Source organism: Nycticebus coucang, chromosome 4 (assembly GCF_027406575.1).
Source record: "Nycticebus coucang isolate mNycCou1 chromosome 4, mNycCou1.pri, whole genome shotgun sequence".
NCBI lineage: Eukaryota > Metazoa > Chordata > Mammalia > Primates > Lorisidae > Nycticebus > Nycticebus coucang.
In genome coordinates, this window is record NC_069783.1 from 41,457,362 (window position 1) to 41,472,026 (window position 14,665).

The 14,665-nt window shown below is 49.4% G+C and overlaps 1 long non-coding RNA gene across 2 annotated transcripts; it reads right to left on the reverse strand.

Moving 5' to 3' along the window:
- Positions 1–544: 544 nt before the first annotated feature.
- Positions 545–14,143, reverse strand: LOC128584750 (uncharacterized). 2 transcript variants are annotated; one of them, XR_008379724.1, is made up of 6 exons: positions 12,590–14,143; positions 11,961–12,162; positions 10,472–10,554; positions 10,040–10,169; positions 9,519–9,723; positions 545–3,499 (listed from the first exon to the last, which is right to left on the reverse strand). It is a non-coding gene; the product is annotated as an uncharacterized LOC128584750 (long non-coding RNA). The 2 variants fall into 2 exon arrangements; XR_008379725.1 differs by lacking the exon at positions 10,472–10,554 and having other exon boundaries at positions 546–3,499.
- Between the last annotated feature and the right edge of the window lie 522 nt (positions 14,144–14,665).

Here is a 14,665-nt window from a genome sequence, read left to right on the forward strand (position 1 = left end):
TATCCAGGTAGGAGTGGGGAGCCCAAGAAACGGTTGCCTGGAGGCTGATCTCAGGGCAGATCCACAGCCCTGAGCACTGGCTGACCCTTCTAGCCTCCCCCATAGACAGGGCAGCCTGATGTGGTAGAAAGAACTCCAAGGTTAGAAGGAGACTCACCTGAGTTGACATCTCTGCTGGCTACCATGTGACTTTGGACAGGTCACTAATGCTGGAGCTTCAGCTGCCTCTGGCACCTCAGGCATCCTTCCTGCACTGCTGCCCTGAGCACACACACTCCTGACCTCCCTTCCTGCCCCAGAGGAAGAGCCCTCAACTCCTTCTGTAGAATTTTAGGCCTCTTCAAGTGTTTTTTAAAGGCAGGGACCCTCCAGGATGGGTCATTCAGTTCCTCCCACCCAGCAATGTGAAAGAGCCACCTAACCTTCCCAAGAAGCTGCACTGGGGTGGGGGAGGGGGGATAGCACTGACAGGTGGGGACAACTGTTTCACCAACATTGTTATGCCCCAAAACCTAGCTAGTGGGAAGGGAGGACTGAGACCTCTAAAACTTCCAAGCTACCCAGTAATTCCACTCCTACCTATCCACCCAAGAGAGACAAATGCACATGTTGGTAACTAAGTATGCGCATGAATGCTTTATTCATAGTTCCCCCAACAGTAGCAACCCAAATACCCATCAACAGGAGAATGGTTAAACAAATCATGGAATGCTCTTATAATGGAACACTGCATTAAACACACTGCATCTAATCACACTGCTTGTGTGATTAAAACGCAAGCAAAAAGCATCTGCTACACACAACTGCATGGGTGAATCTCAACAATTTATGTTGAGCAAAATAAGCCAGACATGAAGAAACTGTGTGATACCACTTGTGTGAAGGTCAAGAATAGGTGAAATGAATCTAGGACAACAGAAGTCAGTCCAGCAGTCGCCGCTGGGGTGGTTTTTACTGGGGAGAGGCACAGAGGGACCGTCTGTAGAGCTGGATGGTGTATAGATGCTTCAGTCTGGTAGTCACAATCACATGGGGACAGACACATGTGTCAATCCATCGAGCTATACACATAAGGTCTGATAACTGTATTGCATGTGAGTTATACAAGGGGAAGGATCCAAGTCACAAAGGATCTAACGGACATAGGTTTGGAGGAGTGAAGCCAAGAATGGAAAAGAGAAGACCAAGAACATTGTCCCCAGATAGGCTGAATGACTTGACCAAGCCTGGGTTGCCAGGAAGGACAGGGCAGGGCCTGACCCTCTAGCAGACCCTGTCTGTGCCAGACCAGGTTTGGCTGCCCTTCAGTAGGTCTCCTGCACAGAGCTGGTGCCGTGGGGCTGGACACCCAAGTAGAGTAGATCTCAGTTGTACACATTCACCTTTCTTCCCTGCCCACAGCTGTGGGGCCGAAAAGGGGCTGAGCCCTGAGTCCCTTCTAGCTCCAGTTAATAGCTAAGCTCAGTCTGCCCAAACATGCTTGAATAAAAAGGGTAAAGAGGAGAGACTTGCTTTAGTCCAAACTGGACTCCCAGACAGAGTCTCTTATGAGCGACTATTCCAGAAACCTGCACACTGGCCCGCCACTCTAAACTGTTTGATGGTGGTCTCTGGGCCTGTGAGTGGGCAAGGATGCCTGCCTAGATATGTAGTGTTTCCTCATGATGGGCAGCTTGGCTTCATCCTCTCATGCCCCAGCCCGCCCCATTCTGCTCTCTCAGCCTTGTTCAACACCCCAGTCCCCGTCCATGGAGACCACCAGTCTTCTGCTGCCCTGGGCTCTCCTGCTTTGACAATGGGGTCTGATGGCCTCTTCACAATCATGCAGAGACCAAACCATTATGCTTCTTAGGCATTTTTTCAAGGAAACTTGGGCATTGCTTTCAAGTGCCATGACAGAAAACTCAAAATTCCATTATGCTGTGGACCCAGCAGGTGGATCATGGGCTGCTGGGGCATTCTGAGGGACTGGGAGTTGAGGGCACTCCCCCACCCTGGAGCTCTCATGAGGGGCAGAATGGCTGGTTCCCTAGTATCTGTATGAGGGACCAGATGAGTCCTGTGAAGAGAGGCTACCAACTGCAGGCAGCTCCGGACAAATCTGCCACATCTGCCTCTCTGGACTGACAAAGGACACCAGGGCTGATAGTCCTAGCCCTGGCGCTCTCTTCCCCTGGCCCACCCTTGTCCTCTGCTTCCCTGGGCAGCCCCTGCTCCAGCCCGGCCTTCTCCTCATTACACCCTCAACTAGCCATCCCCAGACCTCCTCCCTCAATCCCTATCCAGTGACAGACGCATATTGCACATTCATTGTGGTGTGAAGTCGGTCAGGTTCCTATGAGGTAGATGCCTGTGCTCACTCAACACGTGAGGAAACCTCAGTTGAGAAATCGAGTGACTTCCCTGAAGTCACACAGCTGTAATCGGTGGAGTCAGGATTTGAACCCAGGCAGTCAGACTCCAAACTGGGTGCTACCAATCCCTGACAGGCTGCTAACTCCTGCTCTGGAGCCCAGTGCAGCTTACCCTTTCGTGAGAGGCTGTGGAATGTGATGGTCAAAGGCACAACCAAGGAGCCTGGTTGCCTAGGTTCATCTCCCAGCTCCTCTTCCTGTGTGGATGCTTGAGCATGTCACATGTCACCTGACCGCTCTGTACTCACTTCCCTCATCTGTATCAGTGAATGGGGATGGACTGAGTGGTCGCCCTGGCCACTGTACTGAAGGCCACCTGTGGCTCTAGGCCCACACTCGGTCTGGTCTATTGAGGCCAAGAGCAGGTCAATGATACTTAATATGATGTAAGGCCCCCATTTGTCATCCCTGCTCCAAAAAGGGCCATGGGACTCAGGAGGGCTGAGTTAGGAGACTCACAGAGCCCTCCCCAACACAGTAGCCAGCACATATGAAGCCCTGTGCTGAAACTCCGGAGCTCACCACCCACACCCTTCCAGCCCACTCCAAGCACCCTCACCAGTGCAGCTACTGCCCCCTAACATGCCCTGTCTAATACGTTCCCCTGGAACTATTTCCCCAATTAAACTGTGAGTAGCCACACTCTATCTCCCTGAAAGCCCCAGATAAAGGCTGGTGCAGACATCAGGTCCTCGAAACACACTTGAAATGGAGAGAACTGGGCTTGGGGGCTTAGATACTACAGTTTTGGAGCCACTCCTAAATATTCAGTCTTACTAGAGGTGGAAAAAGGAAGAGTAAGAGAGAGTGGAGGTGGACTTGGATGCAAACGTGTGCAAACCACTGTGCAACAATATGCAGATGTGCACCCTGGCTCTGTGGGAAAGAGTCCTTTGCCTTCTGAATCCTGGTTCTGGCGGGCTTCACTCTCCGAGGGCTCTGCGCCTGCTGCCACCTTGCGCGGCAGTGCTGGAGATGACCTCTGCAAGGCATTCTGGCGCCAGCAGAAACCATTTAGGGATCCAGGTCGTCTTCCGATCTCTGTGAAGTTACTCCCCACACCAAGGCAGACCAGCTGAAGGAGGCTGTAAAGACAGAGGCCTGCCCTGAGAAAGCGCTGGGTTGTAGCCAGAGCCAGGGACTCTTGGGAATCAGGCGACACACAGAGTGCTGGACCAGGAAGGAAAGACCACACCTGGTATCATTTCCAGGTTTTCAGACGCTCCCTGCTCTCTGCTGTGACCACCACTGGGGAGCTCCTGCCTGCCACTCCCCACCCCACTCCTGCCCTATGCTGTGCTGCTCGCCAGGCCTTAGCCCATACCCCAATGGTAACTGGGAGACCTAGGGTATCCCCAGTGCTGACAGCCGCGATGTTGAGCACCCTCTCTGGCTGGGCACTGTGACCACACCATTTCACCATATAATACCACTCAGTTTTTGAGAGCCCTACCAGGTAGGCAGTGCAGTTGTAAGCCCTACTTTATGGACAAAGAAACAAAGGTCAAGGTCTCCCAATCTGCAAATGGTAGAGCTGGGGTTCAAACCCAAATCTGTCAGACTCCAAAAGTGGTCCTCTAAACTGCCACTGTCTGCCTCCTCTCCCATGCCACAGTGGTCACTGTGTGCCCAGCTCCCCTGGGGGCACTTGGGGAGGGGAAGAGTCTCGATGGGGAAAGCTGCAGCGGGTTGACTGGAGTACCCACCCCTCAAGGTAAGGCAAGCTGGCTGCCATCTAAGTGAAATGCACACACCTCTCCACACCCAACCCCACCTGGAATGTCTCATTCAGCTACCACAGCACCTGTGGCTCTACTAGCAGAATGTCATGTCTTTGGGACAAGCATTGCTTTCTTTAGTCTCCTATTTTAGAAGATGTATCCTCTTGGAAAGCAGAAGACACAAAGATCAGCAGGGAGGTCCTGGTGCCCATGAATAGTGGGGTGAAATGATACAAAAGGTGGGAGAATCCCAAAGACAGATTCTGTGATCAAATTCAGTGTTGGCTATGCCCCTGGGATGATAATGGCAGTGACCATGACCTGAGGCACCCTTGCCAGAGCACCAACCAGGTGCACATCATATTTCATACTCAGCAGACCCTAAATAAATGTTCTGATTAGTAATGGGAGAGTAGCCCCAAGAAAGGTAGTAGAACTGGAAGTATCACCCCCTTTTACAGTCAAGGAAACTGATGACCAAAGAGATAGTGAGTAGCTCAAAGCTGACAATGGGTCAGAGCAGAAACAGATCAGTACCCAGGTGTCAAGAGCTGGTGAGGGGAGTGAGATGAGAGTCTGAATGGCGGGCCCGGTTGGGGGTGGGGTGTCCCATGTGGCAACGCAGCCCTGGAGGCCCCACCTCCTTCAGAGAAGTCACAGTGAGGAGGTCAAAGGAGACGTGGCAAGGGGGGAGCCAGGTGGCCTGGCAGTCTTCAGGGGCTTTGCGAGGCAGCCCAAAGCTGGGTTTCCCACAGCAGCAGGTGGGCATCGAGCAGGCTGGACAGGGCTGGCACTGACTCGAGCAGGGGTGGAGGTGCCAGCTCTCACCCGCCAGCCGGCCTGCCAGCTGGGGAAGCTTAATTAGAATTCCTCAGCCCTCCAACCCATGTCCTTCCTGGTGAACAGGATAGCTAATGGCTCCTGTCACTGGCTGCCAGGGTGAGGTGGGCCGGCCTGGCAGCTTTAGGCAGGCGGGGGTGGGGGTGACCTCCGACAACCTGGGAAACCTGCCTCTCCTTTGCCTTGGAGTGAGTGGGGAACAGCCCCCAGTGGGACCCCAAATTTCCCTAAGTCAGAGACCATCTGCCTGACTGTCTATTCATCCCCCCAGGGCTCAGAGGGCTGGTGAGTGTGGATGGATAGACACAGGCTGTGAGAAGCCTCACTCAGTGATTACTGGGTGATGAAAACCAGACTCCGTCAGGAAGGGGTGGGAACAGAGAGGCTGTCTGTTTTGTGCTTGGCTCAGCTCTGAGCCCACAGCCCTGGGGAGGAGGGTGGAGGCAGCTGAGGGCAGTGCAGGGCCTTGCCTCAAAGGCTCAGCCTGAGCAGAGGGCCCCACTTCACGGACCCCCACTAGCAGCTCCTTCAGCCTCTGCCCTGGAAGGCAGTCCCGGGAGGAACCAGTTTTACCCCCAACACCCAGGGACTTGGAATAGCCTTCAAATACCCTCCTTCCCAGAACACCCTGAAAGTCTCAGGGAACGGCAGAAAAGACACAGCCTCCCACTCCCACCCTCTATCCTTCTTGCCATGGGGCCAACTGTCCCAACAGTTCCTCTTACATCTCACCCCACCCCCATGCATGACAACTCCCACAGCCTCCACACAACCCCAGTCTCTGTCTTGAAAAAGGTTGAAATCAAGCAGACTCTTCTCATTTGTCAAGGACGGCAAAAGCTACATCTAGCTTAGATCAAACTTCCAGACCTGCAAACACACAGTCAGGAGAAACCCAAGAAGAGGGAGGGAGGCTGCACAGTCGGGTGCTGGGTCCCACGCTGGCCTGTCTGCCCCAGTGCCCGGTGCGCACCCACACGAATGCTGAACTTTAAGAGTCTTCCCCAGGCTTCCCAGTGTCCCCCCACCCCCACCCCACAAGGGCCCTGAGATCTGGCCAGGCAGGGGCTGAAAGAAGGAAACAGGACACAGAAAGAGGAAGTGGCTTGGGGAGGGTGGAGCACAGAGGCAAACTTTGCTGACAGAAGACTTTTGCTGCTGACTGACCGGGCCTGCCTGTCATGAGAAAGATTATTTTCCGGTTATCAGGAAAAAAAAAATCTCCAAGGTAGTTCTTAGTTGTAAGGCTGGCAGATGAGGAAAGCAATAAATACCTTGTGTGTATTTGTTGGCTTACTGTGGTAGCTTAGAGACTGTCTTTCTGAAGAAACCGAGGCTTGGGGAGACTCTTCCCTGCACCCTCCCCCGGGGACAGGTGACATTGCTGAGGTCGCAGGTCCAGCAGATGCCAAACTCTCCTACTTTCTGAATCCCCACCCTGGCCACCATCTGGGAAGAATTAGGGATTTTTAGAAAATCCTCACGTGGGAATGAGAAAATCCTCATTAGAACTTTGTAATCAATAAAGCAGGAACAAAACCTTCCTCCTTGCAAACATTATGGACTCCCAGGAGATACCTAAGTGCCTGAACAAATTATTAAGGAGAGCAAGCATAACATTCAAAAACTCTCCACCCAAACAAGTCGGAGAATACTTTTTACTGGCTGTGGGGGAGGGGAAGCTGAACTTTATTGCTCCTTGGATCCCAGTTCCTGTCTCTTGCCTTAATAGAGCCCAGACTTGTCATCTGAGAGGAAGAGGGAGGCTGAGGTCACTGCCCTTCTCTTGTTTCTGCCCAGAGCTCTGGTCTGCTCCAGGGTGGTGGCTGGGCTGGCAGCTGCGGAGGTGGCCCCAGGAAGGGGCAGTGTGAGATGCAGGCCCCCCACCTCTGGGCTGGGAAGACCAGACACCCTTGGCTAAGGCTGAGTGCCTGTACTTCTCGTGTGACGATTCAGGTGGGAGAAGTGTTTGTGATGCAAAAACTCAGCAGACCCAATCCTGAGCCCCAGCTGGACACACTTGCATGCAGAACACCTCCCCATAGCCGACCCCAACTGCAAAATCGGAGTCATGGCACACCCCCCACCCTTCTCAGGATGAGCTGAGAAAGTGGGAGTGTGGTTTTCTATGGCTGCGTAACAACTCCTCGGAGAGTCAGCAGCTTAAAACAACACCCATTTATTATTTCACTGTTCTGCAGATCGAAAGTCCAGGTGGGCTCAACAGTCTTCTCTGTCTAGGGTCTCACAAGGCCAAAGATCAGAGTGTGAGATGGGTCAGCTCTGGGAAAGAAGCTGCTTGCAAGCTCATTCGGGCTATGGCAGAACTCTGCCTCTGCGGTTGTAGGATTGAGGGGGCCATTTCCCTGCAGGTTGGAAGCTGCTCTCTCAGGTCCTCTTCACATGGTTCCCTCCTTCCTCTGGTTACCAAAGGTACGACAAGTCCTCCCTGATGCTTCCAATCTGACTTAGTCTCCTGCCACCAGCCAGGGAAAACCCTCTGCTGCTAAAGGCTTGGGTGATTAGATCAGGGCCACCTGCCATGTGAACACCCTTTGATTAACTCAGAGTCAGCTGACTCATACCTTGAATATTGTCTTTGAAACTGCTTCTGCCATATAATGTTACAGAACCATGGGCTTGATGTTTCATCATATTCAGGGATTCAGATGAGAAATCTTGGGAGTCATATTTAGAATTCTACCTGCTATGGGGAGCAAAGGTGCTCTGTCACCTCTAAAGTGCTGGACTTGGACTCTGATCACAGGGCTACTCTGCCCAGGAGCACAGTGGAAATAGTGGCTCAGGGCTGGGAAGGCTGCCTGTGACCCTCCCCTTCCTCCTCTCCCCTTCTGTGCCTACCTCTGGGCTTTTCACGGGCTGAGAAGGGACCCTTGGGACTCACCAGAGCTTCAGCATCCCCGCCCATGTCCCTACCCAGAGTCTGCCCCTCCTTAATGCCCTCTTAGCACTGCACCATCACCAAGATCTGTGGTGGCCATCGACACCCACCTGTTCCCTTCTGTGCCCACCAGAATCTGGCCCCAACTGGTCCCTACTCCCTCCATCTGGTCCCACCTTATTCCACTGGGCACCTCCTAGGCTATAGTTCCCAGGCCTTACTGTGGTGGCAACCATGGAGTCTGGCTTGTTCCCTATTGCCAGCACCTGGCTCAGTGCCAGGGGCGTAGCAAACACTCTAACAAACACTTCTGTGGTTTCTCTGCGCTTGTGTAACTATGGGGTCCTCTGCTAAAGTGCTCTTCTTCCTGCCCCAAACTCAAGCATGTGTTCCCGCCTGTCACCCCCTTAGCAAGTGACACCCAAGTTACTTGTGCCCTCAGCCGGAGGGCGTGCCCAAATAGAGGAGTTGAGTGTGTGGGTCTATCAGGATAAAAAGCCACCACTGACTCTGGTCTGTTACACATCCATACACACCTGCACACCCCCACAAACACACACATACATCAGAGGCTGTGCATTCCCCTCAGCCCAGGGCTGGCGAGGGCCAGAGCCACCACCCACATGCTTCGCCCCTCACCATACCTGGGCCTCGGCTCAGCTGACACCTCGAGCAGTTACTTGTGCTGGCCCTAATCTTTTCATTCCGTCCCTGAATTTAGGCCTATGTTCTCTTCCCCCAGGATCCCACCCACTTCCTTTTGGGAGTCCAGCCGAGGACAGTGTGGTTTGAAGAACGTTCTAATCCCAGCCCTGAAGCTCTAAGAGAAAAAATGACTAAAAACCCTGGAATGTGGAGCCTGCTGCTTCCTGCAAAGCATTTTGAATGAAACACGTAACCAACAGCTGCAGCACAGAGAATGGAAACTCTGAGGGACGTCACGGCTCCACGTCCCAAATAGCAGGGTTGCAAGCCGAACAAGCTTTTTATTTTAGACCAACCCAGACACTCTTGGCATCCAGTCCCTCCCTGCCCTCCTTCCAGGAACCAGGCCTGTCATGCCAAGGATGTGCTCCTGTTGCTCACTTATTCCAAATGCCCCTGGCCCCCAACAGCCCCAGGGGCCATCTTTGTGTATGTGGAAACCCCCTTCCCACTCATCAGCCCCCCAAGGCATCCAGGACCCCACAGCTGCTCTGCCCTCCCAGGAACAGGTCAGCACACCCCTAACCCTGCCCCCAGCCTGGAGCTCAGGACCAGCCAGTACATGCAAAGCAGAAAGATCTCAATGCCAAAGGCTGCTCTAGAGCAGACTGGGGTGGGAGGCAGGACAGAGAGCCCAGGGGGAGCAAACAGCCTGGGAATTCCTGAAGATCGCTCCTGCGTGGAAGGAGGACACACTAACATTCCTTCGCCTTCTTTAGGGAGATACAACACACTCAGAAAAGCGCATGCATCATAAGGGTATGGTTGGTTGAAACAGTATGGCTTTTATATACACCACCTGGATGAAACAAAGAACATTTTAATCACCCCCCGAGGTTCTGTGGAGCCAGTCATGTCTACCCACCTCAGAGGTGATGATGCATATAAATTTCTTTCACCATCAATTAATTTTGCTACCTTTTGAACTTCACTTACCTGGAAGCACATATAGATGTGCTGCTGTTACTGGCTCATGGAGCTCCACATCACAAATGTAAGATTCCCCCATGCCGCAGAGAGGCTGGCAGTCCTTCACACCCGCTGTGTTCCAAGGGCTGAAGACTTGATTTTGAACCCATTTTACAGATAAAGAGGTTGGTTAAATCAGCAGTTCATTGCCACATAGTCAGGACATGGAGGGCTGGAATTCAAAACAAGAGAGATCAACTCTACAGCTGATTCTCTCTTCTCTTTTTCACAAACATAATGAGACCTGCTCTCACCACACCAAGAATTGCAAAAACTTTGCCCTAGAGATCCACGGCCTAGAATTTCCTCACAAAAGACACTTTTTTTTCGCACGCTTTTGGGTACTAAAGAGCCCAACAGGAGCATCCTGGGACTGATTGACAATAAATAACAATAAGTTAGTATCATTCATGGTTTCTTCAGGTCAGCTGGGAAGTTCTGACTTGCAGCCCATGAGGGAAGCTGCGTCATCTTAAAGCTTTACTTACATGTCTGGTGCCTAGGCTGGGAGGACGCAACCAAGTCAGAGCTGGAATAGCTGGGGTTTCTCAGGCATCTTTATCTCTATGGGGCCTCTTCACATGACCTCTCCAGAGTGGCAGCCCCCAAACAGCTGGGCTTTATTCACATAGCAATTTAGGGATCTAGAAGTATGGAGCATGAGAGAGAGAGGGAGAAAGACAGAATCTGTGTCACTTTTTCTAGCCCAGCCCAGGAAATTAGGCAGTGTCATTTCTGTCACACTCTGCTGGTGAAGGCAGTTGCAGAGACGTGCCCAGGTACGGGGGTGGGAGGGGAAGCATCAAGTTCACTTCTTGATAGGAAATGTGTCAACAAATTGGAGCCATATTTAAAACCACCACAGTCTATCTTCTGAAGATAAATTATTTACATTCCTCTCACATACAAAATATACTCACCCCTTTCCAGTGATCACCAAAAGTCTCATCTATTGTGGCATCATATTAAGGTTAGAAGAATAGGATCCCATTATTGAAAACATCTAGGTATGGAGACAATTCTTCAGCTGCAATACCTCAGGTATAGCTCCTTAAGTACTATTCCTCCTTATCTATTCCTCCCCCTCGTGAACTAAGGAGACAACTTAACTGCTTCATATACACACAACATATAATGATGAGATAGGTATTAGGATAACCACTATAAACACTTTTGTTCAAAAGGAGGGAAACAGGAAGCAGTCACTGGTCCATAGCAATTTTGAAATCCATCCAGGCACATACTGTGTTACCAATTTCTTGATTAGGACTCAGTCCTAGTGCCTGGGAATGATTCTCCATGGCTCTTGGCTCTGTCCTGTGGACTCTCAGTTCCACCTTCTGAAACATCTTTTCTTTTCTATTAAAAATGAGGGGCTGGCATTTATATCCATGCCTGGTTTTATTTTGCTTCCCTCTCACAGAATTTTGGGGATCTAGAGGCCTTTTTTCATTTTGTAGTATTCTGTCCCTTTTAGAACAAGCAGATGGTACTTCTGACAATGTAATTTTATTAAAAACTTTGTGGGTTTCCCATGGATCCTATTGGGGCTCACTCTATTAGTCAAGAGATATACCCACAAATTGTAGCGGAATATACATTCTCTGCCTTGAGCTTCGTATGAGGTTTTTCTGAGACAATTCACTTAAGATTCTTAGAAACTCTGTTGTTTAATAAAGGGGATCTGTGAGGCACACTCTTGAAACACATAGAAGGCTTTTGCATATCTAAAAGATTTTGTGAAGCCTTGGATATTTTTTAGGTGTTAGCAAAGGTTCTTAGAGTTCCACTCTGGATTTTATCTTAGTTCTGAAGTCCTTTCATACTTTGAGAACTTTTTGCTATCTGGGAAGCAAAGAATGAGAGATTTATTTGCAAACCCAGAAATTCCCTGGGTCTTTTCTATTTTCTATAAAATTTGCTTGAAAGTTAAAATTTCATTTTTAACTCATCTTTCTCTGTCTTTATCGCATGTAGCAGCTAAAATAACCCAGTTGGCCTTTTCAACAGTCTACTTAAAAATCCTCTTAGCCCAAGCCCTTAGTTCATTACCCACTTTTTCCATTGCCCACATAACTTTGAGTAACAATGTTGCTAAACTTTCTTCTACTACATAATAAGGGTCCCTTTTCCTCCTGATAGTATTTTTTCTCTTTCCTTTTTAAACTCTCATCCCCAACCTCCCTGAGGGCCAACAAACTTTCACTAACAATATCCTCAAAGCCCTTATGAATTTTGCCCACAGCCTAAACCTAAAGCCGCACGATTTAGGTTTTTCTAACCACAGCACTCCACCTCCAGGTAATAAAAGAGTCTGTATCCACTATCTATTTTAATTCCAAAACCGTGATCTTAAAACAATAGCTATCTGTTAGTTGCTCATGAATCTGAGGAATTAACAGGACTCACTCAGGATCTCTCAAAAGTCTGCAGTAGGTTGGTGATAGGGGCGGGAGTCCAGCTGGACTGCTTCTTCATTCCCATGTCTGGGGCCTAGGCTAGAAGGCTCCAACAGCGTGGGGCTTGATGGCTGGGGCTCCTCAGGCATCTCCAGTTTGAAGGTGGTCTCTCCACAAGGCAGCCTCATAGTAGCTGAAGGTTCCCAACGTGACTGTCTCAAAAAGAACCAGCATAAGGAGCAGGGTCTTTCCTAATCTAGCCTTGGAAATTACACAGTATCGCTTTTGCCCCATTCTATTTGTCTAGGCACTCCCAAATTCCCACCTAGGTTCACAGGGAGGGGACAGACTCCACCTCTTGAAGAGAGGAAAGTCAAGGATTGTGTACAGGATTTTAAACACATAAGAGGTTAAGTAATATCCTCAAAGCCACAAAGCTGGAAAGTGAGGTTTAAACCCAGGCATCCTGATTCTAAACTCATGTCCTTAACTGCAAGTCTACCCTGCCTCCTGCGGTTCTGGACACAGATGGTCTACATGATGCAGACGCCGAGGCAGGGGGTGAAGGCTGTACCTTGGCTTGGGAAAGCTTCTGACTCGCTTTTCTCGGCTTTGTCTCAGAAAGGTGGTAAAACTCACCTTAGCTGCAAGTACCCAGCAGGTCAGGCTGACTGTGAAATGAATTATCAGAGCTGGAATAGCCTCCTCTCCAGGCATTTTCCTCCTTGAGATCATTTTCTTCCCATGACCATCAGTGCTTCCGATGTGGTTTCCATGTCACTCTTGCTGTGGCCTGCAGACACCGCTTTGTCAACTCCTGTGATCTTGCTCTCATTTTCTCACTAGTTTTGTTCACAGAGGGAAAGAAGAGTCTCCTTTGACATTTCAAGAACATCTGCCGGACTGTTTGGAGGAAGGCTTCCTGAAAGCCTGAAGATTATTCACCAGAAGACAAGGTTTCTGTGGACTTTACCAGGCCACAGAGTTTTTCTAAATTTCCTTTAAGGTTTGACTTTGAACAAATGCACATGCACAGAGAAAGTTATGCCTTTGTCATGTGCGTTAAAATCCTGAACAGGGCTTGCATGATTGACATTTTCGGTCAATCTTATCCAGAATAACACTTCATATTCTGAATGATACCTTGATGCAGAAGATGGATAATCAAAGAAACAGATGGTGGACAAGCACGGCTGCCACAATGGGGATGTAGCCTGTGCAATGCACAAAGGAGCCTGGCCGAGAAAGTGAGTGGCTCAGGGCTGGATCCCAACCCCACATTCCACTGGCCGAACCTTTCACCCTGATGAGGGACTGTGCTGCCCCGAGAAAGAACAGCTTTTTCTAATTTGTCCTCCCAGAGGGCGACACCTTTTTTTAACTCAATAAAGGTATCATACATATTAACGGCAATGCTAGGGGAAGGCTGGAAGATAATAAGATATTAACCTACCCTACAGGACAAGAAAAGAAATTGACACTAAAAAATAATAATAATCACTTAATTAAATTTCACAAAAAGATTGAATGGAGAATTAGGAAAGGCTAGAACCATGGCCGTTCCAAAGACCTAAGTACCTTGAGTCCATGGATCCCCTCACTAGAACATTCCCATTACAGTAACCTCATTCCAAGAATCTGATTGGCCCAGCTTGGTTCAAACATTCCCTCCATAACAATCAGCTGTGGCCAGGCCTGCAATCCCTCCCTTGAGTGTCAGGGTGCCTCCCAGAAAGAGGCTCTAACTGTGAGCTGGGTAGCCCTTCAAGAGTTGTCTACAGCTGTTGTATACAATTGTCTAGGATTTGTCACACCCAGGAAGGACTACAGCTAATTGATGATCTTCCCACAAAGTCCTAGAAGGCAGTTGTAATCAGAATGAGTCTGAACAAAACATTCCTGTAGCTGTTCATCCATTTGACCTCATCCTATACGCATCAGGCAATGCCATTTTCCATTTTCCACGTTTTTCAAAGACTTTATTTATCCATGTTTTTAGCATCAATACAAAGTCAAATTCTTCATATTCTTCTCCTTGTTGGGATTGTGTCACTGAAGACCAGAGCAGTCATTTGGCTGGGGAAAACCATCCAGAGGCCAATCTATCATCAGAAATGAATTCTGACAAAAGTCACAAAGTCACATTGCAACATCTGGTTTCACAATCTCTTAAAAATATTTTTAAAATTACAATAATGTAGTCATGCACCTCATATCTTTCAGTCTTTCAGTCAATAGCAGGCCACGTATACAACAGTGTTCCCATAAGACCATAATACTGTATTTTGATTGTACCACGTACCTCTTCTATGTTTATGTACACACATACTCAGCTTTGAGCTGCACTGCCTATAGTATTCAGTATAGTAGCGTGCTGTACAGGTTTGTAGCCTAGGAGCAGCAGGCTATGCCATATAGCTTTGGTGTTTGTAAGTACACCCTGCAACGGTCACACAATAACAAAATCACCTAACAATGCATTTCTTATGCACTTCTAAGAACTTATGTCTGTCTTTAGGTGCTGTATGACTGTATTTAAAATTTATACAAGATGATTTAGCAGGCTAGACATGGTGGCTCACGCCTATAATTCTAGTACTCTGGGAAGCCGAGGTGGGTAGATTGCCTGAGCTCAGGAGTTCAAGACCAGCCTGAGCAAGAACAAGACCCTCTCTCTCCTAAAACTAGAAAAATCATCCACGCCTGAGCTCAGGA